The sequence below is a fragment of the Ranitomeya imitator genome, chromosome 5 (genome assembly GCF_032444005.1).
Source record: "Ranitomeya imitator isolate aRanImi1 chromosome 5, aRanImi1.pri, whole genome shotgun sequence".
NCBI lineage: Eukaryota > Metazoa > Chordata > Amphibia > Anura > Dendrobatidae > Ranitomeya > Ranitomeya imitator.
In genome coordinates, this window is record NC_091286.1 from 108615649 (window position 1) to 108639488 (window position 23840).

A 23840-nucleotide genomic window follows, 5' to 3' on the forward strand; every position below is an offset into this window, starting at 1 on the left:
CCATGGCAGCAGCCCTCACTTGGCCCAGGGAGAGCACCTAGAATTGGGTTCGTGGTTTGGTGATGGAAAAACAAAAACGGCAACAGCCCATCTTCCACAGGCTGCTCCGTTCTCAGTTCTATGCTGCTGAAAGAGCATCACCTGTTCCGTTGCCCGGAAGAAGGCCATCCATGGCTACAATATGCAACTGAGGGCCTCTTCCCAGCAACCCCAGGGTTCAGTCTCCCACCGAAACCCCACCCACCCATTACTTTATTCTGTTGTTGAACCCAATTAAGGAAGCCCCAGCAAGCTGGAGCATGCAAAAATTGCCACAAAACTCAGTTTTGCTCCTCTCCACGGAAATCTTTAGTAAAAGGCGAAAGATTTTTACGTTCTGAAGAGAAGCCAGAATATACTGGGCAAGGGCCTCCTCCTGACCTACCACCATGGCAGCAGCCCTCACTTGGCCCGGGGACAGCACCTAGAAGTGGGTTCGTGGTTTGGTGATGGAAAAACAAAAACGGCAACAGCCCATCTTCCACAGGCTGCTCCGTTCTCAGTTCTATGCTGCTGACAGAGCATCACCTGTTCCGTTGCCTGGAAGAAGGCCATCCATGGCTACAATATGCAAATGAGGGCCTCTTCCCCGCAACCCCAGGGTTCAGTCTCCCACCGAAACCCCACCCACCCATTACTTTATTCTGTTGTTGAACCCAATTAACGAAGCCCCAGCAAGCTGGAGCATGCAAAAATTGCCACAAAACTCAGTTTTGCTCCTCTCCAAGGAAATCTTTAGTAAAAGCCGAAAGATTTTTACGTTCTGAAGAGAAACTAGAGTATACTGGGCAAGGGCCTCCTCCTGACCTACCACCATGGCAGCAGCCCTCACTTGGCCCGGGGAGAGCACCTAGAAGTGGGTTCGTGGTACGGTGATGGAAAAACAAAAACGGCAACAGCCCATCTTCCACAGGATGCTCCGTTCTCAGTTTTATGCTGCTGACAGAGCATCACCTGTTCCGTTGCCCGGAAGAAGACCATCCATGGCTACAATATGCAAATGAGGGCCTCTTCCCAGCAACCCCAGGGTTCAGTCTCCCACCAAAACCCCACCCACCCATTACTTTATTCTGTTGTTGAACCCAATTAAGAAAGCCCCAACAAGCTGGAGCATGCAAAAATTGCAACAAAACTCAGTTTTGCTCCTCTCCACGGAAATCTTTAGTAAAAGGCGAAAGATTTTTACGTTCTGAAGAGAAGCCAGAGTATACTGTGCAAAGGCCTCCTCCTGACCTACCACCATGGCAGCAGCCCTCACTTGGCCCGGGGAGAGCACCTAGAAGTGGGTTCGTGGTTTGGTGATGGAAAAACAAAAACGGCAACAGCCCATCTTCCACAGGCTGCTCCGTTCTCAGTTCTATGCTGCTGACAGAGCATCACCTGTTCCGTTGCCCGGAAGAAGGCCATCCATGGCTACAATATGCAAATGAGGGCCTTTTCCCCGCAACCCCAGGGTTCAGTCTCCCACCAAAACCCCACCCACCCATTACTTTATTCTGTTGTTGAACCCAATTAACGAAGCCCCAGCAAGCTGGAGCATGCAAAAATTGCCACAAAACTCAGTTTTCCTCCTCTCCACGGAAATCTTTAGTAAAAGGCGAAAGATTTTTACGTTCTGAAAAGAAGCCAGAGTATACTGGGCAAGGGCCTCCTCCTGACCTACCACCATGGCAGCAGCCCTCACTTGGCCCGGGGAGAGCACCTAGAAGTGGGTTCGTGGTATGGTGATGGAAAAACAAAAACGGCAACAGCCCATCTTCCACAGGATGCTCCGTTCTCAGTTCTATGCTGCTGACAGAGCATCACCTGTTCCGTTGCCCGGAAGAAGGCCATCCATGGCTACAATATGCAAATGAGGGCCTCTTCACCGGAAACCCCAGGGTTCAGTCTCCCACCGAAACCCCACCCACCCATTACTTTATTCTGTTGTTGAACCCAATTAAGGAAGCCCCAGCAAGTTGAAGCATGCAAAAATTGCCACAAAACTCAGTTTTGCTCCTCTCCACGGAAATCTTTAGTAAAAGGCGAAAGATTTTTACGTTCTGAAGAGAAGCCAGAGTATACTGGGCAAATGCCTCCTCCTGACCTACCACCATGGCAGCAGCCCTCACTTGGCCCGGGGACAGCACCTAGAAGTGGATTCGTGGTTTGGTGATGGAAAAACAAAAACGGCAACAGCCCATCTTCCACAGGCTGCTCCGTTCTCAGTTCTATGCTGCTGACAGAGCATCACCTGTTCCGTTGCCCGGAAGAAGGCCATCCATGGCTACAATATGCAAATGAGGGCCTCTTCCCAGCAACCCCAGGGTTCAGTCTCCCACCGAAACCCCACCCACCCATTCCTTTATTCTGTTGTTGAACCCAATTAAGGAAGCCCCAGCAAGCTGGAGCATGCAAAAATTGCCACAAAACTCAGTTTTGCTCCTCTCCACAGAAATCTTTAGTAAAAGGCGAAAGAATTTTAAGTTCTGAAGAGAAGCTAGAATATACTGGGCAAGTGCCTCCTCCTGACCTACCACCATGGCAGCAGCCCTCACTTGGCCCGGGGAGAGCACTTAGAAGTGGGTTCGTGGTTTGGTGATGGAAAAACAAAAACGGCAACAGCCCATCTTCCACAGGCTGCTCCGTTCTCAGTTCTATGCTGCTGACAGAACATCACCTGTTCCGTTGCCCGGAAGAAGGCCATCCATGGCTACAATATGCAAATGAGGGCCTTTTCCCCGCAACCCCAGGGTTCAGTCTCCCACCAAAACCCCACCCACCCATTACTTTATTCTGTTGTTGAACCCAATTAACGAAGCCCCAGCAAGCTGGAGCATGCAAAAATTGCCACAAAACTCAGTTTTTCTCCTCTCCACGGAAATCTTTAGTAAAAGGCGAAAGATTTTTACGTTCTGAAAAGAAGCCAGAGTATACTGGGCAAGGGCCTCCTCCTGACCTACCACCATGGCAGCAGCCCTCACTTGGCCCGGGGAGAGCACCTAGAAGTGGGTTCGTGGTATGGTGATGGAAAAACAAAAACGGCAACAGCCCATCTTCCACAGGATGCTCCGTTCTCAGTTCTATGCTGCTGACAGAGCATCACCTGTTCCGTTGCCCGGAAGAAGGCCATCCATGGCTACAATATGCAAATGAGGGCCTCTTCACCGGAAACCCCAGGGTTCAGTCTCCCACCGAAACCCCACCCACCCATTACTTTATTCTGTTGTTGAACCCAATTAAGGAAGCCCCAGCAAGTTGAAGCATGCAAAAATTGCCACAAAACTCAGTTTTGCTCCTCTCCACGGAAATCTTTAGTAAAAGGCGAAAGATTTTTACGTTCTGAAGAGAAGCCAGAGTATACTGGGCAAATGCCTCCTCCTGACCTACCACCATGGCAGCAGCCCTCACTTGGCCCGGGGACAGCACCTAGAAGTGGGTTCGTGGTTTGGTGATGGAAAAACAAAAACGGCAACAGCCCATCTTCCACAGGCTGCTCCGTTCTCAGTTCTATGCTGCTGACAGAGCATCACCTGTTCCGTTGCCCGGAAGAAGGCCATCCATGGCTACAATATGCAAATGAGGGCCTCTTCCCCGCAACCCCAGGTTTCAGTCTCCCACCGAAACGCCAAAAACCCATTACTTTATTCTATTGTTGAACCCAATTAAGGAAGCCCCAGCAAGCTGGAGCATGCAAAAATTGCCACAAAACTCAGTTTTGCTCCTCTCCATGGAAATCTTTAGTAAAAGGCGAAAGATTTTTACGTTCTGAAGAGAAGCCAGAGTATACTGTGCAAAGGCCTCCTCCTGACCTACCACCATGGCAGCAGCCCTCACTTGGCCCGGGGAGAGCACCTAGAAGTGGGTTCGTGGTTTGGTGATGGAAAAACAAAAACGGCAACAGCCCATCTTCCACAGGCTGCTCCGTTCTCAGTTCTATGCTGCTGACAGAACATCACCTGTTCCGTTGCCCGGAAGAAGGCCATCCATGGCTAAAATATGCAAATGAGGGCCTCTTTCCAGCAACCCCAGGGTTCAGTCTCCCACCGAAACCCCACCCACCCATTACTTTATTCTGTTGTTGAACCCAATTAAGGAAGCCCCAGCAAGCTGGAGCATGCAAAAATTGCCACAAAACTCAGTTTTGCTCCTCTCCACGGAAATCTTTAGTAAAAGGCGAAAGATTTTTACGTTCTGAAGAGAAACCAGAGTATACTGTGCAAAGGCCTCCTCCTGACCTACCACCATGGCAGCAGCCCTCACTTGGCCCGGGGAGAGCACCTAGAAGTGGGTTCGTGGTTTGGTGATGGAAAAACAAAAACGGCAAAAGCCCATCTTCCACAGGCTGCTCCGTTCTCAGTTCTATGCTGCTGACAGAGCATCACCTGTTCCGTTGCCCGGAAGAAGGCCATCCATGGCTACAATATGCAAATGAGGGCCTCTTCCCAGCAACCCCAGGGTTCAGTCTCCCACCGAAACCCCACCCACCCATTACTTTATTCTGTTGTTGAACCCAATTAAGGAAGCCCCAGCAAGTTGGAGCATGCAAAAATTGCCACAAAACTCAGTTTTGCTCCTCTCCACAGAAATCTTTAGTAAAAGGCGAAAGATTTTTACATTCTGAAGAGAAGCCAGAGTATACTGGGTAAGGGCCTCCTCCTGACCTACCACAATGGCAGCAGCCCTCACTTGGCCCGGGGACAGCACCTAGAAGTGGGTTCGTGGTTTGGTGATGGAAAAACAAAAACGGCAACAGCCCATCTTCCACAGGCTGCTCCGTTCTCAGTTCTATGCTGCTGACAGAGCATCACCTGTTCCGTTGCCCGGAAGAAGGCCATGCATGGCTACAATATGCAAATGAGGGCCTCTTCCCCGCAACCCCAGGGTTCAGTCTCCCACCGAAACCCCAAACACCCATTACTTTATTCTATTGTTGATCCCAATTAAGGAAGCCCCAGCAAGTTGGAGCATGCAAAAATTGCCACAAAACTCAGTTTTGCTCCTCTCCATGGAAATCTTTAGTAAAAGGCGAAAGATTTTTACGTTCTGAAGAGAAACCAGAGTATACTGTGCAAAGGCCTCCTCCTGACCTACCACCATGGCAGCAGCCCTCACTTGGCCCGGGGAGAGCACCTAGAAGTGGGTTCGTGCTTTGGTGATGGAAAAACAAAAACGGCAACAGCCCATCTTCCACAGGCTGCTCCGTTCTCAGTTCTATGCTGCTGACAGAGCATCACCTGTTCCGTTGCCCGGAAGAAGGCCATCCATGGCTACAATATGCAAATAAGGGCCTCTTCCCCGCAACCCCAGGTTTCAGTCTCCCACCGAAACGCCAAACACCCATTACTTTATTCTATTGTTGAACCCAATTTAGGAAGCCCCAGCAAGCTGGAGCATGCAAAAATTGCCACAAAACTCAGTTTTGCTCCTCTCCACGGAAATCTTTAGTAAAAGGCGAAAGATTTTTACGTTCTGAAAAGAAGCCAGAGTATACTGGGCAAGGGCCTCCTCCTGACCTACCACCATGGCAGCAGCCCTCACTTGGCCCGGGGAGAGCACCTAGAAGTGGGTTCGTGGTATGGTGATGGAAAAACAAAAACGGCAACAGCCCATCTTCCACAGGATGCTCCGTTCTCAGTTCTATGCTGCTGACAGAGCATCACCTGTTCCGTTGCCCGGAAGAAGGCCATCCATGGCTACAATATGCAAATGAGGGCCTCTTCCCGGCAACCCCAGGGTTCAGTCTACCACCGAAACCCCACCCACCCATTACTTTATTCTGTTGTTGAACCCAATTAAGGAAGCCCCAGCAAGTTGAAGCATGCAAAAATTGCCACAAAACTCAGTTTTGCTCCTCTCCACGGAAATCTTTAGTAAAAGGCGAAAGATTTTTACGTTCTGAAAAGAAGCCAGAGTATACTGGGCAAGGGCCTCCTCCTGACCTACCACCATGGCAGCAGCCCTCACTTGGCCCGGGGAGAGCACTTAGAAGTGGGTTTAGTGGTTTGGTGATGGAAAAACAAAAACGGCAACAGCCCATCTTCCACAGGCTGCTCCGTTCTCAGTTCTATGCTGCTGACAGAACATCACCTGTTCCGTTGCCCGGAAGAAGGCCAACCATGGCTACAATATGCAAATGAGGGCCTCTTCCCAGCAACCCCAGGGTTCAGTCTCCCACCGAAACCCCACCCACCCATTACTTTATTCTGTTGTTGAACCCAATTAAGGAAGCCCCAGCAAGCTGGAGCATACAAAAATTGCCACAAAACTCAGTTTTGCTCCTCTCCACGGAAATCTTTAGTAAAAGGCGAAAGATTTTTACATTCTGAAGAGAAGCCAGAGTATACTGTGCAAAGGCCTCCTCCTGACCTACCACCATGGCAGCAGCCCTCACTTGGCCCGGGGAGAGCACCTAGAAGTGGGTTCGTGGTTTGGTGATGGAAAAAAAAACACGGCAACAGCCCATCTTCCATAGGATGCTCCGTTCTCAATTCTATGCTGCTGACAGAGCATCACATGTTCCGTTGCCCGGAAGAAGGCCATCTATGGCTACAATATGCAAATGAGAGCCTTTTCCCAGGAACCCCAGGGTTCAGTCTCCCACCGAAACCCCACCCACCCATTCCTTTATTCTGTTGTTGAACCCAATTAAGAAAGCCCCAGCAAGCTGGAGCATGCAAAAATTGCCACAAAACTCAGTTTTGCTCCTCTCTACGGAAATCTTTAGTAAAAGGCGAAAGATTTTTACATTCTGAAGAGAAGCCAGAGTATACTGTGCAAAGGCCTCCTCCTGACCTACCACCATGGCAGCAGCCCTCACTTGGCCCGGGGAGAGCACCTAGAAGTGGGTTCGTGGTTTGGTGATGGAAAAACAAAAACGGCAACAGCCCATCTTCCACAGGCTGCTCCGTTCTCAGTTCTATGCTGCTGACAGAGCATCACCTGTTCCGTTGCCCGGAAGAAGGCCATCCATGGCTACAATATGCAAATGAGGGCCTCTTCCCAGCAACCCCAGGGTTCAGTCTCCCACCGAAACCCCACCCACCCATTACTTTATTCTGTTGTTGAACCCAATTAAGGAAGCCCCAGCAAGCTGGAGCATGCAAAAATTGCCACAAAACTCAGTTTTGCTCCTCTCCACGGAAATCTTTAGTAAAAGGCGAAAGATTTTTACGTTCTGAAGAGAAGCCAGAATATACTGGGCAAGGGCCTCCTCCTGACCTACCACCATGGCAGCAGCCCTCACTTGGCCCGGGGACAGCACCTAGAAGTGGGTTCGTGGTTTGGTGATGGAAAAAAAAAAACGGCAACAGCCCATCTTCCATAGGATGCTCCGTTCTCAGTTCTATGCTGCTGACAGAGCATCACCTGTTCCGTTGCCCGGAAGAAGGCCATCTATGGCTACAATATGCAAATGAGGGCCTTTTCCCAGGAACCCCAGGGTTCAGTCTCCCACCGAAACCCCACCCACCCATTCCTTTATTCTGTTGTTGAACCCAATTAAGAAAGCCCCAGCAAGTTGGAGCATGCAAAAATTGCCACAAAACTCAGTTTTGCTCCTCTCCACGGAAATCTTTAGTAAAAGGCAAAAGATTTTTACATTCTGAAGAGAAGCCAGAGTATACTGTGCAAAGGCCTCCTCCTGACCTACCACCATGGCAGCAGCCCTCACTTGGCCCGGGGAGAGCACCTAGAAGTGGGTTCGTGGTTTGGTGATGGAAAAACAAAAACGGCAACAGCCCATCTTCCACAGGCTGCTCCGTTCTCAGTTCTATGCTGCTGACAGAGCATCACCTGTTCCGTTGCCCGGAAGAAGGCCATCCATGGCTACAATATGCAAATGAGGGCCTCTTCCCAGCAACCCCAGGGTTCAGTCTCCCACCGAAACCCCACCCACCCATTACTTTATTCTGTTGTTGAACCCAATTAAGGAAGCCCCAGCAAGCTGGAGCATGCAAAAATTGCCACAAAACTCAGTTTTGCTCCTCTCCACGGAAATCTTTAGTAAAAGGCGAAAGATTTTTACGTTCTGAAGAGAAGCCAGAATACACTGGGCAAGGGCCTCCTCCTGACCTACCACCATGGCAGCAGCCCTCACTTGGCCCGGGGACAGCACCTAGAAGTGGGTTCGTGGTTTGGTGATGGAAAAACAAAAACGGCAACAGCCCATCTTCCACAGGCTGCTCCGTTCTCAGTTCTATGCTGCTGACAGAGCATCACCTGTTCCGTTGCCCGGAAGAAGGCCATCCATGGCTACAATATGCAAATGAGGGCCTCTTCCCAGCAACCCCAGGGTTCAGTCTCCCACCGAAACCCCACCCACCCATTACTTTATTCTGTTGTTGAACCCAATTAAGGAAGCCCCAGCAAGCTGGAGCATGCAAAAATTGCCACAAAACTCAGTTTTGCTCCTCTCCACAGAAATCTTTAGTAAAAGGCGAAAGATTTTTACGTTCTGAAGAGAAGCCAGAGTATACTGGGCAAAGGCCTCCTCCTGACCTACCACCATGGCAGCAGCCATCACTTGGCCCGGGGAGAGCACCTAGAAGTGGGTTCGTGGTTTGGTGATGGAAAAACAAAAACGGCAACAGCCCATCTTCCACAGGATGCTCCGTTCTCAGTTCTATGCTGCTGACAGAGCATCACCTGTTCCGTTGCCCGGAAGAAGGCCATCCATGGCTACAATATGCAAATGAGGGCCTTTTCCCAGGAACCCCAGGGTTCAGTCTCCCACCGAAACCCCACCCACCCATTCCTTTATTCTGTTGTTGAACCCAATTAAGAAAGCCCCAGCAAGCTGGAGCATGCAAAAATTGCCACAAAACTCAGTTTTGCTCCTCTCCACGGAAATCTTTAGTAAAAGGCGAAAGATTTTTACGTTCTGAAGAGAAACCAGAGTATACTGGGCAAGGGCCTCCTCCTGACCTACCACCATGGCAGCAGCCCTCACTTGGCCCGGGGACAGCACCTAGAAGTGGGTTCGTGGTTTGGTGATGGAAAAACAAAAACGGCAACAGCCCATCTTCCACAGGCTGCTCCGTTCTCAGTTCTATGCTGCTGACAGAGCATCACCTGTTCCGTTGCCCGGAAGAAGGCCATCCATGGCTACAATATGCAAATGAGGGCCTCTTCCCCGCAACCCCAGGGTTCAGTCTCCCACCGAAACCCCACCCACCCATTACTTTATTCTGTTGTTGAACCCAATTAACGAAGCCCCAGCAAGCTGGAGCATGCAAAAATTGCCACAAAACTCAGTTTTGCTCCTCTCCACGGAAATCTTTAGTAAAAGGCGAAAGATTTTTACATTCTGAAGAGAAGCCAGAGTATACTGTGCAAAGGCCTCCTCCTGACCTACCACCATGGCAGCAGCCCTCACTTGGCCAGGGGAGAGCACCTAGAAGTGGGTTCGTGGTTTGGTGATGGAAAAACAAAAACGGCAACAGCCCATCTTCCACAGGCTGCTCCGTTCTCAGTTCTATGCTGCTGACAGAGCATCACCTGTTCCGTTGCCCGGAAGAAGGCCATCCATGGCTACAATATGCAAATGAGGGCCTCTTCCCAGCAACCCCAGGGTTCAGTCTCCCACCGAAACCCCACCCACCCATTACTTTATTCTGTTGTTGAACCCAATTAAGGAAGCCCCAGCAAGCTGGAGCATGCAAAAATTGCCACAAAACTCAGTTTTGCTCCTCTCCACGGAAATCTTTAGTAAAAGGCGAAAGATTTTTACGTTCTGAAGAGAAGCCAGAGTATACTGGGCAAGGGCCTCCTCCTGACCTACCACCATGGCAGCAGCCCTCACTTGGCCCGGGGAGAGCACTTAGAATTGGGTTCGTGGTTTGGTGATGGAAAAACAAAAACGGCAACAGCCCATCTTCCACAGGCTGCTCCGTTCTCAGTTCTATGCTGCTGACAGAACATCACCTGTTCCGTTGCCCGGAAGAAGGCCAACCATGGCTACAATATGCAAATGAGGGCCTCTTCCCAGCAACCCCAGGGTTCAGTCTCCCACCGAAACCCCACCCACCCATTACTTTATTCTGTTGTTGAACCCAATTAAGGAAGCCCCAGCAAGCTGGAACATACAAAAATTGCCACAAAACTCAGTTTTGCTCCTCTCCACGGAAATCTTTAGTAAAAGGCGAAAGATTTTTACATTCTGAAGAGAAGCCAGAGTATACTGTGCAAAGGCCTCCTCCTGACCTACCACCATGGCAGCAGCCCTCACTTGGCCCGGGGAGAGCACCTAGAAGTGGGTTCGTGGTTTGGTGATGGAAAAAAAAACACGGCAACAGCCCATCTTCCATAGGATGCTCCGTTCTCAATTCTATGCTGCTGACAGAGCATCACATGTTCCGTTGCCCGGAAGAAGGCCATCTATGGCTACAAAATGCAAATGAGGGCCTTTTCCCAGGAACCCCAGGGTTCAGTCTCCCACCAAAACCCCACCTCCCATTCCTTTATTCTGTTGTTGAACCCAATTAAGAAAGCCCCAGCAAGCTGGAGCATGCAAAAATTGCCACAAAACTCAGTTTTGCTCCTCTCCACGGAAATCTTTAGTAAAAGGCGAAAGATTTTTACATTCTGAAGAGAAGCCAGAGTATACAGTGCAAAGGCCTCCTCCTGACCTACCACCATGGCAGCAGCCCTCACTTGGCCCGGGGAGAGCACCTAGAAGTGGGTTCGTGGTTTGGTGATGGAAAAACAAAAACGGCAACAGCCCATCTTCCACAGGCTGCTCCGTTCTATGCTGCTGACAGAGCATCACCTGTTCCGTTGCCCGGAAGAAGGCCATCCATGGCTACAATATGCAAATGAGGGCCTGTTCCCAGCAACCCCAGGGTTCAGTCTCCCACCGAAACCCCACCCACCCATTACTTTATTCTGTTGTTGAACCCAATTAAGGAAGCCCCAGCAAGCTGGAGCATGCAAAAATTGCCACAAAACTCAGTTTTGCTCCTCTCCATGGAAATCTTTAGTAAAAGGCGAAAGATTTTTACGTTCTGAAGAGAAGCAAGAGTATACTGGGCAAAGGCCTCCTCCTGACCTACCACCATGGCAGCAGCCCTCACTTGGCCCGGGGAGAGCACCTAGAAGTGGGTTCGTGGTTTGGTGATGGAAAAACAAAAACGGCAACAGCCCATCTTCCACAGGATGCTCCGTTCTCAGTTCTATGCTGCTGACAGAGCATCACCTGTTCCGTTGCCCGGAAGAAGGCCATCCATGGCTACAATATGCAAATGAGGGCCTTTTCCCAGGAACCCCAGGGTTCAGTCTCCCACCGAAACCCCACCCACCCATTCCTTTATTCTGTTGTTGAACCCAATTAAGAAAGCCCCAGCAAGCTGGAGCATGCAAAAATTGCCACAAAACTCAGTTTTGCTCCTCTCCACGGAAATCTTTAGTAAAAGGCGAAAGATTTTTACATTCTGAAGAGAAGCCAGAATATACTGGGCAAGGGCCTCCTCCTGACCTACCACCATGGCAGCAGCCCTCACTTGGCCCGGGGACAGCACCTAGAAGTGGGTTCGTGGTTTGGTGATGGAAAAACAAAAACGGCAACAGCCCATCTTCCACAGGCTGCTCCGTTCTCAGTTCTATGCTGCTGACAGAGCATCACCTGTTCCGTTGCCTGGAAGAAGGCCATCCATGGCTACAATATGCAAATGAGGGCCTCTTCCCAGCAACCCCAGGGTTCAGTCTCCCACCGAAACCCCACCCACCCATTACTTTATTCTGTTGTTGAACCCAATTAAGGAAGCCACAGCAAGCTGGAGCATGCAAAAATTGCCACAAAACTCAGTTTTGCTCCTCTCCATGGAAATCTTTAGTAAAAGGCGAAAGATTTTTACGTTCTGAAGAGAAGCCAGAGAATACTGGGCAAAGGCCTCCTCCTGACCTACCACCATGGCAGCAGCCCTCACTTGGCCCGGGGAGAGCACCTAGAAGTGGGTTCGTGGTTTGGTGATGGAAAAACAAAAACGGCAACAGCCCATCTTCCACAGGATGCTCCGTTCTCAGTTCTATGCTGCTGACAGAGCATCACCTGTTCCGTTGCCCAGAAGAAGGCCATCCATGGCTACAATATGCAAATGAGGGCCTTTTCCCAGGAACCCCAGGGTTCAGTCTCCCACCGAAACCCCACCCACCCACCCATTCCTTTATTCTGTTGTTGAACCCAATTAAGAAAGCCCCAGCAAGCTGGAGCATGCAAAAATTGCCACAAAACTCAGTTTTGCTCCTCTCCACGGAAATCTTTAGTAAAAGGCGAAAGATTTTTACGTTCTGAAGAGAAGCCAGAATATACTGGGCAAGGGCCTCCTCCTGACCTACCACCATGGCAGCAGCCCTCACTTGGCCCGGGGACAGCACCTAGAAGTGGGTTCGTGGTTTGGTGATGGAAAAACAAAAACGGCAACAGCCCATCTTCCACAGACTGCTCCGTTCTCAGTTCTATGCTGCTGACAGAGCATCACCTGTTCCGTTGCCCGGAAGAAGGCCATCCATGGCTACAATATGCAAATGAGGGCCTCTTCCCAGCAACCCCAGGGTTCAGTCTCCCACCGAAACCCCACCCACCCATTACTTTATTCTGTTGTTGAACCCAATTAAGGAAGCCCCAGCAAGCTGGAGCATGCAAAAATTGCCACAAAACTCAGTTTTGCTCCTCTCCACGGAAATCTTTAGTAAAAAGCGAAAGATTTTTACTTTCTGAAGAGAAGCCAGAGTATACTGGGCAAAGGCCTCCTCCTGACCTACCACCATGGCAGCAGCCCTCACTTGGCCTGGGGAGAGCACCTAGAAGTGGGTTCGTGGTTTGGTGATGGAAAAACAAAAACGGCAACAGCCCATCTTCCACAGGATGCTCCGTTCTCAGTTCTATGCTGCTGACAGAGCATCACCTGTTCCGTCGCCCGGAAGAAGGCCATCCATGGCTACAATATGCAAATGAGGGCCTTTTCCCAGGAACCCCAGGGTTCAGTCTCCCACCGAAACCCCACCCACCCATTCCTTTATTCTGTTGTTGAACCCAATTAAGAAAGCCCCAGCAAGCTGGAGCATGCAAAAATTGCCACAAAACTCAGTTTTGCTCCTCTCCACGGAAATCTTTAGTAAAAGGCGAACGATTTTTACGTTCTGAAGAGAAGCCAGAATATACTGGGCAAGGGCCTCCTCCTGACCTACCACCATGGCAGCAGCCCTCACTTGGCCCGGGGACAGCACCTAGAAGTGGGTTCGTGGTTTGGTGATGGAAAAACAAAAACGGCAACAGCCCATCTTCCACAGGCTGCTCCGTTCTCAGTTCGATGCTGCTGACAGAGCATCACCTGTTCCGTTGCCCGGAAGAAGGCCATCCATGGCTACAATATGCAAATGAGGGCCTCTTCCCCGCAACCCCAGGGTTCAGTCTCCCACCGAAACCCCACCCACCCATTACTTTATTCTGTTGTTGAACCCAATTAACGAAGCCCCAGCAAGCTGGAGCATGCAAAAATTGCCACAAAACTCAGTTTTGCTCCTCTCCACGGAAATCTTTAGTAAAAGGCGAAAGATTTTTACGTTCTGAAGAGAAGCCTGAGTATACAGAGCAAGGGCCTCCTCCTGACCTACCACCATGGCAGCAGCCCTCACTTGGCCCGGGGAGAGCAACTAGAAGTGGGTTCGTGGTTTGGTGATGGAAAAACAAAAACGGCAACAGCCCATCTTCCACAGGCTGCTTCGTTCTCAGTTCTATGCTGCTGACAGAGCATCACCTGTTCCATTGCCCGGAAGAAGGCCATCCATGGCTACAATATGCAAATGAGGGCCTCTTCCCCGCAACCCAAGGGTTCAGTCTCCCACCGATACCCCACCCACCCATTACTTTATTCTGTTGTTGAACCCAATTAACGAAGCCCCAGCAAGCTGGAGCATGCAAAAATTGCCACAAAACTCAGTTTTGCTCCTCTCCACGGAAATCTTTAGTAAAAGGCGAAAGATTTTTACGTTCTGAAGAGAAGCCAGAGAATACTGGGCAAGGGCCTCCTCCTGACCTACCACCATGGCAGCAGCCCTCACTTGGCCCGGGGAGAGCACCTAGAAGTGGGTTCGTGGTTTGGTGATGGAAAAACAAAAACGGCAACAGCCCATCTTCCACAGGATGCTCCGTTCTCAGTTCTATGCTGCTGACAGAGCATCACCTGTTCCGTTGCCCGGAAGAAGGCCATCCATGGCTACAATATGCAAATGAGGGCCTTTTCCCAGGAACCCCAGGGTTCAGTCTCCCACCGAAACCCCACCCACCCATTCCTTTATTCTGTTGTTGAACCCAATTAAGAAAGCCCCAGCAAGCTGGAGCATGCAAAAATTGCCACAAAATTCAGTTTTGCTCCTCTCCACGGAAATCTTTAGTAAAAGGCAAATGATTTTCACATTCTGAAGAGAAGCCAGAGTATACTGTGCAAAGGCCTCCTCCTGACCTACCACCATGGCAGCAGCCCTCACTTGGCCCGGGGAGAGCACCTAGAAGTGGGTTCGTGGTTTGGTGATGGAAAAAAAAAAACGGCAACAGCCCATCTTCCATAGGATGCTCCGTTCTCAGTTCTATGCTGCTGACAGAGCATCACCTGTTCCGTTGCCCGGAAGAAGGCCATCTATGGCTACAATATGCAAATGAGGGCCTTTTCCCAGGAACCCCAGGGTTCAGTCTCCCACCGAAACCCCACCCACCCATTCCTTTATTCTGTTGTTGAACCCAATTAAGAAAGCCCCAGCAAGCTGGAGCATGCAAAAATTGCCACAAAACTCAGTTTTGCTCCTCTCCACGGAAATCTTTAGTAAAAGGCGAAAGATTTTTACATTCTGAAGAGAAGCCAGAGTATACTGTGCAAAGGCCTCCTCCTGACCTACCACCATGGCAGCAGCCCTCACTTGGCCCGGGGAGAGCACCTAGAAGTGGGTTCGTGGTTTGGTGATGGAAAAACAAAAACGGCAACAGCCCATCTTCCACAGGCTGCTCCGTTCTCAGTTCTATGCTGCTGACAGAGCATCACCTGTTCCGTTGCCCGGAAGAAGGCCATCCATGGCTACAATATGCAAATGAGGGCCTCTTCCCAGCAACCCCAGGGTTCAGTCTCCCACCGAAACCCCACCCACCCATTACTTTATTCTGTTGTTGAACCCAATTAAGGAAGCCCCAGCAAGCTGGAGCATGCAAAAATTGCCACAAAACTCAGTTTTGCTCCTCTCCACGGAAATCTTTAGTAAAAGGCGAAAGATTTTTACGTTCTGAAGAGAAGCCAGAATATACTGGGCAAGGGCCTCCTCCTGACCTACCACCATGGCAGCAGCCCTCACTTGGCCCGGGGACAGCACCTAGAAGTGGGTTCGTGGTTTGGTGATGGAAAAACAAAAACGGCAACAGCCCATCTTCCACAGGCTGCTCCGTTCTCAGTTCTATGCTGCTGACAGAGCATCACCTGTTCCGTTGCCCGGAAGAAGGCCATCCATGGCTACAATATGCAAATGAGGGCCTCTTCCCAGCAACCCCAGGGTTCAGTCTCCCACCGAAACCCCACCCACCCATTACTTTATTCTGTTGTTGAACCCAATTAAGGAAGCCCCAGCAAGCTGGAGCATGCAAAAATTGCCACAAAACTCAGTTTTGCTCCTCTCCACGGAAATCTTTAGTAAAAGGCGAAAGATTTTTACATTCTGAAGAGAAACCAAAGTATACTGGGCAAAGGCCTCCTCCTGACCTACCACCATGGCAGCAGCCCTCACTTGGCCCGGGGACAGCACCTAGAAGTGGGTTCGTGGTTTGGTGATGGAAAAACAAAAACGGCAACAGCCCATCTTCCACAGGATGCTCCGTTCTCAGTTCTATGCTGCTGACAGAGCATCACCTGTTCCGTTGCCCGGAAGAAGGCCATCCATGGCTACAATATGCAAATGAGGGCCTTTTCCCAGGAACCCCAGGGTTCAGTCTCCCACCGAAACCCCACCCACCCATTCCTTTATTCTGTTGTTGAACCCAATTAAGGAAGCCCCAGCAAGCTGGAGCATGCAAAAATTGCCACAAAACTCAGTTTTGCTCCTCTCCACGGAAATCTTTAGTAAAAGGCGAAAGATTTTTACGTTCTGAAGAGAAACCAAAGTATACTGGGCAAAGGCCTCCTCCTGACCTACCACCATGGCAGCAGCCCTCACTTGGCCCGGGGACAGCACCTAGAAGTGGGTTCGTGGTTTGGTGATGGAAAAACAAAAACGGCAACAGCCCATCTTCCACAGGCTGCTCCGTTCTCAGTTCTATGCTGCTGACAGAGCATCACCTGTTCCGTTGCCCGGAAGAAGGCCATCCATGGCTACAATATGCAAATGAGGGCCTCTTCCCAGCAACCCCAGGGTTCAGTCTCCCACCGAAACCCCACCCACCCATTACTTTATTCTGTTGTTGAACCCAATTAAGGAAGCCCCAGCAAGCTGGAGCATGCAAAAATTGCCACAAAACTCAGTTTTGCTCCTCTCCACGGAAATCTTTAGTAAAAGGCGAAAGATTTTTACGTTCTGAAGAGAAACCAGAGTATACTGGGCAAGGGCCTCCTCCTGACCTACCACCATGGCAGCAGCCCTCACTTGGCCCGGGGAGAGCACCTAGAAGTGGGTTCGTGGTTTGGTGATGGAAAAACAAAAACGGCAACAGCCCATCTTCCACAGGATGCTCCGTTCTCAGTTCTATGCTGCTGACAGAGCATCACCTGTTCCGTTGCCCGGAAGAAGGCCATCCATGGCTACAATATGCAAATGAGGGCCTCTTCCCAGCAACCCCAGGGTTCAGTCTCCCACCGAAACCCCACCCACCCATTACTTTATTCTGTTGTTGAACCCAATTAAGGAAGCCCCAGCAAGCTGGAGCATGCAAAAATTGCCACAAAACTCAGTTTTGCTCCTCTCCACGGAAATCTTTAGTAAAAGGCGAAAGATTTTTACGTTCTGAAGAGAAGCCAGAATATACTGGGCAAGGGCCTCCTCCTGACCTACCACCATGGCAGCAGCCCTCACTTGGCCCGGGGAGAGCACCTAGAAGTGGGTTCGTGGTTTGGTGATGGAAAAACAAAAACGGCAACAGCCCATCTTCCACAGGCTGCTCCGTTCTCAGTTCGATGCTGCTGACAGAGCATCACCTGTTCCGTTGCCCGGAAGAAGGCCATCCATGGCTACAATATGCAAATGAGGGCCTTTTCCCAGGAACCCCAGGGTTCAGTCTCCCACCGAAACCCCACCCACCCATTCCTTTATTCTGTTGTTGAACCCAATTAAGAAAGCCCCAGCAAGCTGGAGCATGCAAAAATTGCCACAAAACTCAGTTTTGCTCCTCTCCACGGAAATCTTTAGTAAAAGGCGAAAGATTTTTACGTTCTGAAGAGAAGCCAGAATATACTGGGCAAGGGCCTCCTCCTGACCTACCACCATGGCAGCAGCCCTCACTTGGCCCGGGGACAGCACCTAGAAGTGGGTTCGTGGTTTGGTGATGGAAAAACAAAAACGGCAACAGCCCATCTTCCACAGGCTGCTCCGTTCTCAGTTCGATGCTGCTGACAGAGCATCACCTGTTCCGTTGCCCGGAAGAAGGCCATCCATGGCTACAATATGCAAATGAGGGCCTCTTCCCCGCAACCCCAGGGTTCAGTCTCCCACCGAAACCCCACCCACCCATTACTTTATTCTGTTGTTGAACCCAGTTAACGAAGCCCCAGCAAGCTGGAGCATGCAAAAATTGCCACAAAACTCAGTTTTGCTCCTCTCCACGGAAATCTTTAGTAAAAGGCGAAAGATTTTTACATTCTGAAGAGAAGCCAGAGTATACTGTGCAAAGGCCTCCTCCTGACCTACCACCATGGCAGCAGCCCTCACTTGGCCCGGGGAGAGCACCTAGAAGTGGGTTCGTGGTTTGGTGATGGAAAAACAAAAACGGCAACAGCCCATCTTCCACAGGCTGCTCCGTTCTCAGTTCTATGCTGCTGACAGAGCATCACCTGTTCCGTTGCCCGGAAGAAGGCCATCCATGGCTACAATATGCAAATGAGGGCCTCTTCCCAGCAACCCCAGGGTTCAGTCTCCCACCGAAACCCCACCCACCCATTACTTTATTCTGTTGTTGAACCCAATTAAGGAAGCCCCAGCAAGCTGGAGCATGCAAAAATTGCCACAAAACTCAGTTTTGCTCCTCTCCACGGAAATCTTTAGTAAAAGGCGAAAGATTTTTACGTTCTGAACAGAAGCCAGAGTATACTGGGCAAAGGCCTCCTCCTGACCTACCACCATGGCAGCAGCCCTCACTTGGCCCGGGGAGAGCACCTAGAAGTGGGTTCGTGGTTTGGTGATGGAAAAACAAAAACGGCAACAGCCCATCTTCCACAGGATGCTCCGTTCTCAGTTCTATGCTGCTGACAGAGCATCACCTGTTCCGTTGCCCGGAAGAAGGCCATCCATGGCTACAATATGCAAATGAGGGCCTTTTCCCAGGAACCCCAGGGTTCAGTCTCCCACCGAAACCCCACCCACCCATTCCTTTATTCTGTTGTTGAACCCAATTAAGAAAGCCCCAGCAAGCTGGAGCATGCAAAAATTGCCACAAAACTCAGTTTTGCTCCTCTCCACGGAAATCTTTAGTAAAAGGCGAAAGATTTTTACGTTCTGAAGAGAAGCCAGAATATACTGGGCAAAGGCCTCCTCCTGACCTACCACCATGGCAGCAGCCCTCACTTGGCCCGGGGAGAGCACCTAGAAGTGGGTTCGTGGTTTGGTGATGGAAAAACAAAAACGGCAACAGCCCATCTTCCACAGGCTGCTCCGTTCTCAGTTCGATGCTGCTGACAGAGCATCACCTGTTCCGTTGCCCGGAAGAAGGCCATCCATGGCTACAATATGCAAATGAGGGCCTTTTCCCAGGAACCCCAGGGTTCAGTCTCCCACCGAAACCCCACCCACCCATTCCTTTATTCTGTTGTTGAACCCAATTAAGAAAGCCCCAGCAAGCTGGAGCATGCAAAAATTGCCACAAAACTCAGTTTTGCTCCTCTCCACGGAAATCTTTAGTAAAAGGCGAAAGATTTTTACGTTCTGAAGAGAAGCCAGAATATACTGGGCAAGGGCCTCCTCCTGACCTACCACCATGGCAGCAGCCCTCACTTGGCCCGGGGACAGCACCTAGAAGTGGGTTCGTGGTTTGGTGATGGAAAAACAAAAACGGCAACAGCCCATCTTCCACAGGCTGCTCCGTTCTCAGTTCGATGCTGCTGACAGAGCATCACCTGTTCCGTTGCCCGGAAGAAGGCCATCCATGGCTACAATATGCAAATGAGGGCCTCTTCCCCGCAACCCCAGGGTTCAGTCTCCCACCGAAACCCCACCCACCCATTACTTTATTCTGTTGTTGAACCCAATTAACGAAACCCCAGCAAGCTGGAGCATGCAAAAATTGCCACAAAACTCAGTTTTGCTCCTCTCCACGGAAATCTTTAGTAAAAGGCGAAAGATTTTTACATTCTGAAGAGAAGCCAGAGTATACTGTGCAAAGGCCTCCTCCTGACCTACCATCATGGCAGCAGCCCTCACTTGGCCAGGGGAGAGCACCTAGAAGTGGGTTCGTGGTTTGGTGATGGAAAAACAAAAACGGCAACAGCCCATCTTCCACAGGCTGCTCCGTTCTCAGTTCTATGCTGCTGACAGAGCATCACCTGTTCCGTTGCCCGGAAGAAGGCCATCCATGGCTACAATATGCAAATGAGGGCCTCTTCCCAGCAACCCCAGGGTTCAGTCTCCCACCGAAACCCCACCCACCCATTACTTTATTCTGTTGTTGAACCCAATTAAGGAAGCCCCAGCAAGCTGGAGCATGCAAAAATTGCCACAAAACTCAGTTTTGCTCCTCTCCACGGAAATCTTTAGTAAAAGGCGAAAGATTTTTACGTTCTGAAGAGAAGCCAGAGTATACTGGGCAAAGGCCTCCTCCTGACCTACCACCATGGCAGCAGCCCTCACTTGGCCCGGGGAGAGCACCTAGAAGTGGGTTCGTGGTTTGGTGATGGAAAAAAAAAAACGGCAACAGCCCATCTTCCATAGGATGCTCCGTTCTCAGTTCTATGCTGCTGACAGAGCATCACCTGTTCCGTTGCCCGGAAGAAAGCCATCTATGGCTACAATATGCAAATGAGGGCCTTTTCCCAGGAACCCCAGGGTTCAGTCTCCCACCGAAACCCCACCCACCTATTCCTTTATTCTGTTGTTGAACCCAATTAAGAAAGCCCCAGCAAGCTGGAGCATGCAAAAATTGCCACAAAACTCAGTTTTGCTCCTCTCCACGGAAATCTTTAGTAAAAGGTGAAAGATTTTTACATTCTGAAGAGAAGCCAGAGTATACTGTGCAAAGGCCTCCTCCTGACCTACCACCATGGCAGCAGCCCTCACTTAGCCCGGGGAGAGCACCTAGAAGTGGGTTCGTGGTTTGGTGATGGAAAAACAAAAACGGCAACAGCCCATCTTCCACAGGCTGCTCCGTTCTCAGTTCTATGCTGCTGACAGAGCATCACCTGTTCCGATGCCCGGAAGAAGGCCATCCATGGCTACAATAAGCAAATGAGGGCCTTTTCCCAGCAACCCCAGGGTTCAGTCTCCCACCGAAACCCCACCCACCCATTACTTTATTCTGTTGTTGAACCCAATTAAGGAAGCCCCAGCAAGCTGGAGCATGCAAAAATTGCCACAAAACTCAGTTTTGCTCCTCTCCACGGAAATCTTTAGTAAAAGGCGAAAGATTTTTATGTTCTGAAGAGAAGCCGGAGTATACTGGGCAAAGGCCTCCTCCTGACCTACCACCATGGCAGCAGCCCTCACTTGGCCCGGGGAGAGCACCTAGAAGTGGGTTCGTGGTTTGGTGATGGAAAAACAAAAACGGCAACAGCCCATCTTCCACAGGATGCTCCGTTCTCAGTTCTATGCTGCTGACAGAGCATCACCTGTTCCGTTGCCCGGAAGAAGGCCATCCATGGCTACAATATGCAAATGAGGGCCTTTTCCCAGGAACCCCAGGGTTCAGTCTCCCACCGAAACCCCACCCACCCATTCCTTTATTCTGTTGTTGAACCCAATTAAGAAAGCCCCAGCAAGCTGGAGCATGCAAAAATTGACACAAAACTCAGTTTTGCTCCTCTCCACGGAAATCTTTAGTAAAAGGCGAAAGATTTTTACGTTCTGAAGAGAAGCCAGAATATACTGGGCAAGGGCCTCCTCCTGACCTACCACCATGGCAGCAGCCCTCACTTGGCCCGGGGACAGCACCTAGAAGTGGGTTCGTGGTTTGGTGATGGAAAAACAAAAACGGCAACAGCCCATCTTCCACAGGCTGCTCCGTTCTCAGTTCTATGCTGCTGACAGAGCATCACCTGTTCCGTTGCCCGGAAGAAGGCCATCCATGGCTACAATATGCAAATGAGGGCCTCTTCCCAGCAACCCCAGGGTTCAGTCTCCCACCGAAACCCCACCCACCCATTACTTTATTCTGTTGTTGAACCCAATTAAGGAAGCCCCAGCAAGCTGGAGCATGCAAAAATTGCCACAAAACTCAGTTTTGCTCCTCTCCACGGAAATCTTTAGTAAAAGGCGAAAGATTTTTACATTCTGAAGAGAAACCGGAGTATACTGTGCAAAGGCCTCCTCCTGACCTACCACCATGGCAGCAGCCCTCACTTGGCCCGGGGAGAGCACCTAGAAGTGGGTTCGTGGTTTGGTGATGGAAAAAAAAAAACGGCAACAGCCCATCTTCCATAGGATGCTCCGTTCTCAGTTCTATGCTGCTGACAGAGCATCACCTGTTCCGTTGCCCGGAAGAAGGCCATCTATGGCTACAATATGCAAATGAGGGCCTTTTCCCAGGAACCCCAGGGTTCAGTCTCCCACCGAAACCCCACCCACCCATTCCTTTATTCTGTTGTTGAACCCAATTAAGAAAGCCCCAGCAAGCTGGAGCATGCAAAAATTGCCACAAAACTCAGTTTTGCTCCTCTCCACGGAAATCTTTAGTAAAAGGTGAAAGATTTTTACATTCTGAAGAGAAGCCAGAGTATACTGTGCAAAGGCCTCCTCCTGACCTACCACCATGGCAGCAGCCCTCACTTAGCCCGGGGAGAGCACCTAGAAGTGGGTTCGTGGTTTGGTGATGGAAAAACAAAAACGGCAACAGCCCATCTTCCACAGGCTGCTCCGTTCTCAGTTCTATGCTGCTGACAGAGCATCACCTGTTCCGATGCCCGGAAGAAGGCCATCCATGGCTACAATATGCAAATGAGGGCCTCTTCCCAGCAACCCCAGGGTTCAGTCTCCCACCGAAACCCCACCCACCCATTACTTTATTCTGTTGTTGAACCCAATTAAGGAAGCCCCAGCAAGCTGGAGCATGCAAAAATTGCCACAAAACTCAGTTTTGCTCCTCTCCACGGAAATCTTTAGTAAAAGGCGAAAGATTTTTACGTTCTGAAGAGAAGCCATAATATACTGGGCAAGGGCCTCCTCCTGACCTACCACCATGGCAGCAGCCCTCACTTGGCCCGGGGACAGCACCTAGAAGTGGGTTCGTGGTTTGGTGATGGAAAAACAAAAACGGCAACAGCCCATCTTCCACAGGCTGCTCCGTTCTCAGTTCTATGCTGCTGACAGAGCATCACCTGTTCCGTTGCCCGGAAGAAGGCCATCCATGGCTACAATATGCAAATGAGGGCCTTTTCCCAGGAACCCCAGGGTTCAGTCTCCCACCGAAACCCCACCCACCCATTCCTTTATTCTGTTGTTGAACCCAATTAAGAAAGCCCCAGCAAGCTGGAGCATGCAAAAATTGCCACAAAACTCAGTTTTGCTCCTCTCCACGGAAATCTTTAGTAAAAGGCGAAAGATTTTTACGTTCTGAAGAGAAGCCAGAATATACTGGGCAAGGGCCTCCTCCTGACCTACCACCATGGCAGCAGCCCTCACTTGGCCCGGGGACAGCACCTAGAAGTGGGTTCGTGGTTTGGTGATGGAAAAACAAAAACGGCAACAGCCCATCTTCCACAGGCTGCTCCGTTCTCAGTTCTATGCTGCTGACAGAGCATCACCTGTTCCGTTGCCCGGAAGAAGGCCATCCATGGCTACAATAAGCAAATGAGGGCCTTTTCCCAGCAACCCCAGGGTTCAGTCTCCCACCGAAACCCCACCCACCCATTACTTTATTCTGTTGTTGAACCCAATTAAGGAAGCCCCAGCAAGCTGGAGCATGCAAAAATTGCCACAAAACTCAGTTTTGCTCCTCTCCACGGAAATCTTTAGTAAAAGGCGAAAGATTTTTATGTTCTGAAGAGAAGCCAGAATATACTGGGCAAAGGCCTCCTCCTGACCTACCACCATGGCAGCAGCCCTCACTTGGCCCGGGGAGAGCACCTAGAAGTGGGTTCGTGGTTTGGTGATGGAAAAACAAAAACGGCAACAGCCCATCTTCCACAGGATGCTCCGTTCTCAGTTCTATGCTGCTGACAGAGCATCACCTGTTCCGTTGCCCGGAAGAAGGCCATCCATGGCTACAATATGCAAATGAGGGCCTTTTCCCAGGAACCCCAGGGTTCAGTCTCCCACCGAAACCCCACCCACCCATTCCTTTATTCTGTTGTTGAACCCAATTAAGAAAGCCCCAGCAAGCTGGAGCATGCAAAAATTGCCACAAAACTCAGTTTTGCTCCTCTCCACGGAAATCTTTAGTAAAAGGCGAAAGATTTTTACGTTCTGAAGAGAAGCCAGAATATACTGGGCAAGGGCCT

General features: G+C 50.4%; 56 non-coding genes across 56 annotated transcripts; all 56 read right to left on the reverse strand.

Annotated features, from left to right (window-relative positions):
- Positions 1 to 280: 280 nt before the first annotated feature.
- On the reverse strand, positions 281 to 396 carry LOC138639063 (U5 spliceosomal RNA). The gene has a single exon (XR_011312663.1). It is a non-coding gene; the product is annotated as a U5 spliceosomal RNA (small nuclear RNA).
- Positions 397 to 706: 310 nt separating this feature from the next.
- On the reverse strand, positions 707 to 822 carry LOC138639768 (U5 spliceosomal RNA). Its single transcript, XR_011313336.1, has one exon. It is a non-coding gene; the product is annotated as a U5 spliceosomal RNA (small nuclear RNA).
- Positions 823 to 1132: 310 nt separating this feature from the next.
- LOC138639044 (U5 spliceosomal RNA) lies at positions 1133 to 1248 on the reverse strand. Its single transcript, XR_011312645.1, has one exon. It is a non-coding gene; the product is annotated as a U5 spliceosomal RNA (small nuclear RNA).
- A 310-nt stretch (positions 1249 to 1558) lies between these two features.
- Positions 1559 to 1674, reverse strand: LOC138639515 (U5 spliceosomal RNA). Its single transcript, XR_011313096.1, has one exon. It is a non-coding gene; the product is annotated as a U5 spliceosomal RNA (small nuclear RNA).
- A 311-nt stretch (positions 1675 to 1985) lies between these two features.
- On the reverse strand, positions 1986 to 2101 carry LOC138640018 (U5 spliceosomal RNA). The gene has a single exon (XR_011313540.1). It is a non-coding gene; the product is annotated as a U5 spliceosomal RNA (small nuclear RNA).
- A 310-nt stretch (positions 2102 to 2411) lies between these two features.
- On the reverse strand, positions 2412 to 2527 carry LOC138639774 (U5 spliceosomal RNA). The gene has a single exon (XR_011313342.1). It is a non-coding gene; the product is annotated as a U5 spliceosomal RNA (small nuclear RNA).
- Positions 2528 to 2837: 310 nt separating this feature from the next.
- Positions 2838 to 2953, reverse strand: LOC138639460 (U5 spliceosomal RNA). The gene has a single exon (XR_011313044.1). It is a non-coding gene; the product is annotated as a U5 spliceosomal RNA (small nuclear RNA).
- Positions 2954 to 3264: 311 nt separating this feature from the next.
- On the reverse strand, positions 3265 to 3380 carry LOC138640020 (U5 spliceosomal RNA). The gene has a single exon (XR_011313542.1). It is a non-coding gene; the product is annotated as a U5 spliceosomal RNA (small nuclear RNA).
- A 310-nt stretch (positions 3381 to 3690) lies between these two features.
- Positions 3691 to 3806, reverse strand: LOC138639319 (U5 spliceosomal RNA). The gene has a single exon (XR_011312907.1). It is a non-coding gene; the product is annotated as a U5 spliceosomal RNA (small nuclear RNA).
- A 310-nt stretch (positions 3807 to 4116) lies between these two features.
- Positions 4117 to 4232, reverse strand: LOC138640074 (U5 spliceosomal RNA). The gene has a single exon (XR_011313595.1). It is a non-coding gene; the product is annotated as a U5 spliceosomal RNA (small nuclear RNA).
- Positions 4233 to 4542: 310 nt separating this feature from the next.
- Positions 4543 to 4658, reverse strand: LOC138639431 (U5 spliceosomal RNA). Its single transcript, XR_011313016.1, has one exon. It is a non-coding gene; the product is annotated as a U5 spliceosomal RNA (small nuclear RNA).
- A 310-nt stretch (positions 4659 to 4968) lies between these two features.
- Positions 4969 to 5084, reverse strand: LOC138639369 (U5 spliceosomal RNA). The gene has a single exon (XR_011312955.1). It is a non-coding gene; the product is annotated as a U5 spliceosomal RNA (small nuclear RNA).
- A 310-nt stretch (positions 5085 to 5394) lies between these two features.
- On the reverse strand, positions 5395 to 5510 carry LOC138640105 (U5 spliceosomal RNA). The gene has a single exon (XR_011313624.1). It is a non-coding gene; the product is annotated as a U5 spliceosomal RNA (small nuclear RNA).
- A 310-nt stretch (positions 5511 to 5820) lies between these two features.
- On the reverse strand, positions 5821 to 5936 carry LOC138639179 (U5 spliceosomal RNA). The gene has a single exon (XR_011312775.1). It is a non-coding gene; the product is annotated as a U5 spliceosomal RNA (small nuclear RNA).
- Positions 5937 to 6247: 311 nt separating this feature from the next.
- Positions 6248 to 6363, reverse strand: LOC138640097 (U5 spliceosomal RNA). The gene has a single exon (XR_011313617.1). It is a non-coding gene; the product is annotated as a U5 spliceosomal RNA (small nuclear RNA).
- Positions 6364 to 6673: 310 nt separating this feature from the next.
- Positions 6674 to 6789, reverse strand: LOC138639598 (U5 spliceosomal RNA). The gene has a single exon (XR_011313174.1). It is a non-coding gene; the product is annotated as a U5 spliceosomal RNA (small nuclear RNA).
- A 310-nt stretch (positions 6790 to 7099) lies between these two features.
- Positions 7100 to 7215, reverse strand: LOC138639064 (U5 spliceosomal RNA). The gene has a single exon (XR_011312664.1). It is a non-coding gene; the product is annotated as a U5 spliceosomal RNA (small nuclear RNA).
- A 310-nt stretch (positions 7216 to 7525) lies between these two features.
- Positions 7526 to 7641, reverse strand: LOC138640065 (U5 spliceosomal RNA). Its single transcript, XR_011313586.1, has one exon. It is a non-coding gene; the product is annotated as a U5 spliceosomal RNA (small nuclear RNA).
- Positions 7642 to 7951: 310 nt separating this feature from the next.
- Positions 7952 to 8067, reverse strand: LOC138639291 (U5 spliceosomal RNA). The gene has a single exon (XR_011312880.1). It is a non-coding gene; the product is annotated as a U5 spliceosomal RNA (small nuclear RNA).
- A 310-nt stretch (positions 8068 to 8377) lies between these two features.
- Positions 8378 to 8493, reverse strand: LOC138639294 (U5 spliceosomal RNA). The gene has a single exon (XR_011312883.1). It is a non-coding gene; the product is annotated as a U5 spliceosomal RNA (small nuclear RNA).
- A 310-nt stretch (positions 8494 to 8803) lies between these two features.
- Positions 8804 to 8919, reverse strand: LOC138640076 (U5 spliceosomal RNA). Its single transcript, XR_011313597.1, has one exon. It is a non-coding gene; the product is annotated as a U5 spliceosomal RNA (small nuclear RNA).
- A 310-nt stretch (positions 8920 to 9229) lies between these two features.
- Positions 9230 to 9345, reverse strand: LOC138640161 (U5 spliceosomal RNA). Its single transcript, XR_011313671.1, has one exon. It is a non-coding gene; the product is annotated as a U5 spliceosomal RNA (small nuclear RNA).
- A 310-nt stretch (positions 9346 to 9655) lies between these two features.
- Positions 9656 to 9771, reverse strand: LOC138639772 (U5 spliceosomal RNA). The gene has a single exon (XR_011313340.1). It is a non-coding gene; the product is annotated as a U5 spliceosomal RNA (small nuclear RNA).
- Positions 9772 to 10081: 310 nt separating this feature from the next.
- LOC138639259 (U5 spliceosomal RNA) lies at positions 10082 to 10197 on the reverse strand. The gene has a single exon (XR_011312850.1). It is a non-coding gene; the product is annotated as a U5 spliceosomal RNA (small nuclear RNA).
- Positions 10198 to 10506: 309 nt separating this feature from the next.
- Positions 10507 to 10622, reverse strand: LOC138640162 (U5 spliceosomal RNA). The gene has a single exon (XR_011313672.1). It is a non-coding gene; the product is annotated as a U5 spliceosomal RNA (small nuclear RNA).
- Positions 10623 to 10925: 303 nt separating this feature from the next.
- On the reverse strand, positions 10926 to 11041 carry LOC138639588 (U5 spliceosomal RNA). Its single transcript, XR_011313165.1, has one exon. It is a non-coding gene; the product is annotated as a U5 spliceosomal RNA (small nuclear RNA).
- A 310-nt stretch (positions 11042 to 11351) lies between these two features.
- On the reverse strand, positions 11352 to 11467 carry LOC138639394 (U5 spliceosomal RNA). Its single transcript, XR_011312979.1, has one exon. It is a non-coding gene; the product is annotated as a U5 spliceosomal RNA (small nuclear RNA).
- Positions 11468 to 11777: 310 nt separating this feature from the next.
- LOC138639725 (U5 spliceosomal RNA) lies at positions 11778 to 11893 on the reverse strand. The gene has a single exon (XR_011313295.1). It is a non-coding gene; the product is annotated as a U5 spliceosomal RNA (small nuclear RNA).
- Positions 11894 to 12207: 314 nt separating this feature from the next.
- Positions 12208 to 12323, reverse strand: LOC138639065 (U5 spliceosomal RNA). Its single transcript, XR_011312665.1, has one exon. It is a non-coding gene; the product is annotated as a U5 spliceosomal RNA (small nuclear RNA).
- Positions 12324 to 12633: 310 nt separating this feature from the next.
- On the reverse strand, positions 12634 to 12749 carry LOC138639566 (U5 spliceosomal RNA). Its single transcript, XR_011313144.1, has one exon. It is a non-coding gene; the product is annotated as a U5 spliceosomal RNA (small nuclear RNA).
- Positions 12750 to 13059: 310 nt separating this feature from the next.
- On the reverse strand, positions 13060 to 13175 carry LOC138639714 (U5 spliceosomal RNA). Its single transcript, XR_011313284.1, has one exon. It is a non-coding gene; the product is annotated as a U5 spliceosomal RNA (small nuclear RNA).
- Positions 13176 to 13485: 310 nt separating this feature from the next.
- Positions 13486 to 13601, reverse strand: LOC138640028 (U5 spliceosomal RNA). The gene has a single exon (XR_011313550.1). It is a non-coding gene; the product is annotated as a U5 spliceosomal RNA (small nuclear RNA).
- A 310-nt stretch (positions 13602 to 13911) lies between these two features.
- Positions 13912 to 14027, reverse strand: LOC138639188 (U5 spliceosomal RNA). The gene has a single exon (XR_011312784.1). It is a non-coding gene; the product is annotated as a U5 spliceosomal RNA (small nuclear RNA).
- A 310-nt stretch (positions 14028 to 14337) lies between these two features.
- Positions 14338 to 14453, reverse strand: LOC138639778 (U5 spliceosomal RNA). The gene has a single exon (XR_011313346.1). It is a non-coding gene; the product is annotated as a U5 spliceosomal RNA (small nuclear RNA).
- Positions 14454 to 14763: 310 nt separating this feature from the next.
- LOC138640163 (U5 spliceosomal RNA) lies at positions 14764 to 14879 on the reverse strand. Its single transcript, XR_011313673.1, has one exon. It is a non-coding gene; the product is annotated as a U5 spliceosomal RNA (small nuclear RNA).
- Positions 14880 to 15189: 310 nt separating this feature from the next.
- On the reverse strand, positions 15190 to 15305 carry LOC138639067 (U5 spliceosomal RNA). The gene has a single exon (XR_011312666.1). It is a non-coding gene; the product is annotated as a U5 spliceosomal RNA (small nuclear RNA).
- A 310-nt stretch (positions 15306 to 15615) lies between these two features.
- Positions 15616 to 15731, reverse strand: LOC138639452 (U5 spliceosomal RNA). Its single transcript, XR_011313037.1, has one exon. It is a non-coding gene; the product is annotated as a U5 spliceosomal RNA (small nuclear RNA).
- Positions 15732 to 16041: 310 nt separating this feature from the next.
- On the reverse strand, positions 16042 to 16157 carry LOC138639235 (U5 spliceosomal RNA). The gene has a single exon (XR_011312827.1). It is a non-coding gene; the product is annotated as a U5 spliceosomal RNA (small nuclear RNA).
- Positions 16158 to 16467: 310 nt separating this feature from the next.
- LOC138640077 (U5 spliceosomal RNA) lies at positions 16468 to 16583 on the reverse strand. The gene has a single exon (XR_011313598.1). It is a non-coding gene; the product is annotated as a U5 spliceosomal RNA (small nuclear RNA).
- A 310-nt stretch (positions 16584 to 16893) lies between these two features.
- On the reverse strand, positions 16894 to 17009 carry LOC138639069 (U5 spliceosomal RNA). The gene has a single exon (XR_011312668.1). It is a non-coding gene; the product is annotated as a U5 spliceosomal RNA (small nuclear RNA).
- Positions 17010 to 17319: 310 nt separating this feature from the next.
- On the reverse strand, positions 17320 to 17435 carry LOC138639070 (U5 spliceosomal RNA). Its single transcript, XR_011312669.1, has one exon. It is a non-coding gene; the product is annotated as a U5 spliceosomal RNA (small nuclear RNA).
- A 310-nt stretch (positions 17436 to 17745) lies between these two features.
- LOC138640164 (U5 spliceosomal RNA) lies at positions 17746 to 17861 on the reverse strand. Its single transcript, XR_011313674.1, has one exon. It is a non-coding gene; the product is annotated as a U5 spliceosomal RNA (small nuclear RNA).
- Positions 17862 to 18171: 310 nt separating this feature from the next.
- LOC138639279 (U5 spliceosomal RNA) lies at positions 18172 to 18287 on the reverse strand. Its single transcript, XR_011312869.1, has one exon. It is a non-coding gene; the product is annotated as a U5 spliceosomal RNA (small nuclear RNA).
- A 310-nt stretch (positions 18288 to 18597) lies between these two features.
- LOC138639071 (U5 spliceosomal RNA) lies at positions 18598 to 18713 on the reverse strand. Its single transcript, XR_011312670.1, has one exon. It is a non-coding gene; the product is annotated as a U5 spliceosomal RNA (small nuclear RNA).
- Positions 18714 to 19023: 310 nt separating this feature from the next.
- Positions 19024 to 19139, reverse strand: LOC138639072 (U5 spliceosomal RNA). Its single transcript, XR_011312671.1, has one exon. It is a non-coding gene; the product is annotated as a U5 spliceosomal RNA (small nuclear RNA).
- A 310-nt stretch (positions 19140 to 19449) lies between these two features.
- On the reverse strand, positions 19450 to 19565 carry LOC138639304 (U5 spliceosomal RNA). The gene has a single exon (XR_011312893.1). It is a non-coding gene; the product is annotated as a U5 spliceosomal RNA (small nuclear RNA).
- Positions 19566 to 19875: 310 nt separating this feature from the next.
- On the reverse strand, positions 19876 to 19991 carry LOC138639783 (U5 spliceosomal RNA). Its single transcript, XR_011313351.1, has one exon. It is a non-coding gene; the product is annotated as a U5 spliceosomal RNA (small nuclear RNA).
- Positions 19992 to 20301: 310 nt separating this feature from the next.
- LOC138639557 (U5 spliceosomal RNA) lies at positions 20302 to 20417 on the reverse strand. The gene has a single exon (XR_011313135.1). It is a non-coding gene; the product is annotated as a U5 spliceosomal RNA (small nuclear RNA).
- A 310-nt stretch (positions 20418 to 20727) lies between these two features.
- On the reverse strand, positions 20728 to 20843 carry LOC138639354 (U5 spliceosomal RNA). The gene has a single exon (XR_011312940.1). It is a non-coding gene; the product is annotated as a U5 spliceosomal RNA (small nuclear RNA).
- Positions 20844 to 21153: 310 nt separating this feature from the next.
- Positions 21154 to 21269, reverse strand: LOC138640083 (U5 spliceosomal RNA). Its single transcript, XR_011313603.1, has one exon. It is a non-coding gene; the product is annotated as a U5 spliceosomal RNA (small nuclear RNA).
- Positions 21270 to 21579: 310 nt separating this feature from the next.
- Positions 21580 to 21695, reverse strand: LOC138639429 (U5 spliceosomal RNA). Its single transcript, XR_011313014.1, has one exon. It is a non-coding gene; the product is annotated as a U5 spliceosomal RNA (small nuclear RNA).
- A 310-nt stretch (positions 21696 to 22005) lies between these two features.
- On the reverse strand, positions 22006 to 22121 carry LOC138639558 (U5 spliceosomal RNA). The gene has a single exon (XR_011313136.1). It is a non-coding gene; the product is annotated as a U5 spliceosomal RNA (small nuclear RNA).
- Positions 22122 to 22431: 310 nt separating this feature from the next.
- On the reverse strand, positions 22432 to 22547 carry LOC138639604 (U5 spliceosomal RNA). Its single transcript, XR_011313180.1, has one exon. It is a non-coding gene; the product is annotated as a U5 spliceosomal RNA (small nuclear RNA).
- Positions 22548 to 22857: 310 nt separating this feature from the next.
- Positions 22858 to 22973, reverse strand: LOC138639073 (U5 spliceosomal RNA). Its single transcript, XR_011312672.1, has one exon. It is a non-coding gene; the product is annotated as a U5 spliceosomal RNA (small nuclear RNA).
- Positions 22974 to 23283: 310 nt separating this feature from the next.
- Positions 23284 to 23399, reverse strand: LOC138639465 (U5 spliceosomal RNA). Its single transcript, XR_011313049.1, has one exon. It is a non-coding gene; the product is annotated as a U5 spliceosomal RNA (small nuclear RNA).
- Positions 23400 to 23709: 310 nt separating this feature from the next.
- LOC138639074 (U5 spliceosomal RNA) lies at positions 23710 to 23825 on the reverse strand. The gene has a single exon (XR_011312673.1). It is a non-coding gene; the product is annotated as a U5 spliceosomal RNA (small nuclear RNA).
- Positions 23826 to 23840: the final 15 nt, after the last annotated feature.